This window comes from Rhagoletis pomonella, unplaced genomic scaffold, assembly GCF_013731165.1.
Source record: "Rhagoletis pomonella isolate Grant_MI unplaced genomic scaffold, Rhpom_1.0 Rhpom_scaffold_00001, whole genome shotgun sequence".
Classification (NCBI taxonomy): domain Eukaryota; kingdom Metazoa; phylum Arthropoda; class Insecta; order Diptera; family Tephritidae; genus Rhagoletis; species Rhagoletis pomonella.
Genome location: NW_023458555.1, coordinates 83,617,317 through 83,620,663, shown reverse-complemented (window position 1 = coordinate 83,620,663; position 3,347 = coordinate 83,617,317). Strand labels below are relative to the sequence as shown.

Genomic DNA, 3,347 nt, shown 5'->3' with positions numbered 1-3,347 from the left:
AAATTGAGATAGCAAAATAACATTTGATTTTTAGATAAGGTTTGGAACTTTCTGCGGGATACATTTATACTTGTAAAACTGAAACAATGGTACTTATTGAATGTATTATGTATTTATATTATGATCCTTATTTTCAAGTAATACTACGCTCAAAAGAATGTCTAATAACCGCTTGAAAAGCTCATCTGGTCAACCTAGTGCCCAGTAGCCAAATTCAATAAACTGTGGCCAAATTTGATAAGAAAAGAATATTTCAGAAAAAGCTTGTAAAAAGTAAAACTATATTTGATGATTTTTTAATAAACAAGTGCCGATTTATTGTGTGATGTATATTTTTTTCGATATGCTTCTACAAATTGAAGCACCAATTGTTTTTGCTCCTCATTTTTTGTCAATATTCGATTGTAATCTTTCATAAACTTAACACCCCGCTCAGCTGTGTCATTTACAACGAATAAATCTCGACAAAATTCGAGAGCGTCTATATAATCTTAATTTTTTCCCCATTCGGATGGATCCATCCGTAAGAAGTCAGAAGACAAACCAAAGGCAACGAAGATTTTTAGATTTGTAGGACACGAAATCTCTAATAGTTTTGCCAATCAAGAGAACGGGATTTGAAATTACTCTATCTTCACTGAATTTTACGTTTGGCTCGACTGCTTGCAGTGCCTTCACCATTTCTCGTTTTTCCTCCACTGGCACATCATTATCAAAAAACGCTAAAGCTGTTCTCTCCGGCATTAAGTACCATAAATGACTTTTGAACTTTTTCAAAACCGCATTGGATACCACTGCATCAGTTTGGGCGTACTCAATTGCATTTTGTAAAAATTTTAAATCTTGCATTGGAGCCTTAATGGGATTTGTGCACTGGTACCAAGCTTTCATATAAAGGCGAATGAGGAAAATGCAAATATCTCGTAAACTATTAAATTCTCTTGGCGTCAGTTTGAACTGTTCTCGAAAAAGAAATATCTTCAGGCAATAAATAGCTTTCGACATAAACCGCGCATGGGCTAAATATTTTGTCTCGAAAACGTGCCTCAATACGATTTCGAAAATGTGGTGACGACAAGCAAGACTAATGAGATTTCGCCCGAGATGCTTTTGCAAGAGAATTGATGCTCCATTTTTTACGCCCGGTATCAAAACTCATACCACCAACTCGATCAATGAGGTTCCAACTGATTAAAAGATCGCGAACAGCGCTCGCGATATTTTCACCAGTAGCGGGATTTACAACTGCAGCGCTGAGAAATTTGGACGTTCCTTGATAGCTCAAGATAATTGCAATTCGCTCCACTTTTTGCGTGCCAACAATGTCTGCCATTAATTTTCCGTCCCAATGAACGACCGCTGATCTCACATTCCTAAACTATGTATGTATGTACATATAAAATTATTGCAAAAAAATGCATATATTAATAACTAAAAGTAAACCCAGAAAAAATCACTACAATTACGTTTTCATTAAACTCCGCTATAGAAGACTCAAATCCACGTTGGCGGTTCTTTTTTCGTTGTTCATATATTGATGAGCGATTGATCACAAATTCGTCCGCCTCAACACCAAAAGCTTCAGCTGCTGCAACCAAAATATGTACTGCCTTCCCGGAGGATACTTTGGCATCGTCCAGTGCCGCACTGAGGCGTGGCGTGATCAATTGCTTTCAACCTCTTTTGGCGCGCATTTCACTATCATCACTCATATTAGCTTCTGCATCGAAATCGTCGCTAAAATCTTCTAGACTGACATCGTCGGTGACATTCCCATTTCCGTCAAATGTAGCTTCGGGAGCTAAAGATAATTAAGTAGTTCCATTATCAAAACGTGTAAGCTTTTGTTTCAAGAAATAAAATACCGCTATTCTGTTGCGATTTCCTCTTCCGCGTTTGTTGCAATTCTTTTTGAATACGCGAGCGTTTTTCTTGAAGTGTGAGATTCACATCGACACCACCTATGCAGCCTGGGCGCTCTTTTTGTCGCTGCTGTAATAGAAACTTCCTAGTTTCTTCACTACGAATGATCTTCAAAGCATTCGCGTGAGCAATGTCAAACAACAGATCCAGCTTTTCTTCGAACACTGCTTTAGCCTCCCTAGCACGTTTCATAACCAAACGGTATTCATTGCCGATTTTCTTTAGTTTTTCCGTACACTTATGTAACTCACGGGTAGGTATTTCTGCCCTTTTCCAATAAATAATGGCTGCATTAATAGCTAAAACCACACTTCTCTTTTCATCGAAGTTTCGGCAGCGTTTATTGAAAAAATACACCTGCAAAACCTGCCTATTTGTGGGCAACTTTGCTCCAAGGATTTCCTTCAATGGATATCCAATTAAAGGGATCATTTGCAATTGTTTATTTTGCTGACGAGTCATTTCTTTTGCAGACGTTGATGCTGAATTCGATGTTACAAAAATCGTTTTATTTATTTAATCTTCATAAAAAAACTATAAACTGGCATATGAATATTCATGTGAAAAGGAATTGTGTTTTTGATAGGTTTTTGATTAAATGTGCTGTACTATATCGATTCGTTACATTCAGCCAATATAATTTACTAAAGTTACTATCACTTTTCTAATTTCAAATCAATTTGCATTTTGGTTTTGGTATAACTATACGAAATAGCATATGGTCGCTTAACTAAAACTACCTCGTATACGCTAAATGCAATACCACGCATACAATAGGAAGTCGAAAATTTAACAAAATAGGAAAAAAACATATATTTTTCAAAAATTTTCAATGGATTTCTAACTGAACTTACCAAAGATGAGCTTCTACTACAATTATTCCCATTAAATTTGTGGAGTAGCAACCATTGAGACGGGGTAACCAAAATAATTTTTTTTTGTTCCACATCATATGACAAAGCTTTTTTACCGTCAGTATAGTATATTTTATTTAAAAGAAAACATTCGACGTTTGCTATTTTGTTTGTCCGTAAACTATGGGCTTAAGTTGTTCTTTAAAATGTCCACAGATACATATGTATATTTCTTCCTGGAAAATTTTATTCTTTATCCTGTAGAAACTTTATCTGTTCTTTTTCTCTCTAAATATATCCCTTTTTTATAAATTTTTTTGCAGTTTTTTCGTATTTAACCGCCAGGCCGTGATAATTCGTAACAATTGTTCCAAACTATTACAAACTATTGCTTAATAAACAAGCGGTTATTCGACATTCTTTTGAGGTATTACTTGAAAATAAGGATCATATATAAATACATAATACATTCAATAAGTACCATTGTTTCAGTTTTACAAGTATAAATGTATCCCGCAGAAACTTCCAAACCTTATCTAAAAATCAAATGTTATTTTGCTATCTCAATTT

At 35.1% G+C, this 3,347-nt stretch overlaps 1 protein-coding gene across 1 annotated transcript in view; it reads right to left on the bottom strand.

Annotated features, from left to right (window-relative positions):
* The window catches only part of LOC118748192, a 39,900-nt gene that overhangs the window by 1,042 nt on the left and 35,511 nt on the right, over nucleotides 1-3,347 (bottom strand). The gene's annotated exons all lie outside the window — the stretch shown is intronic.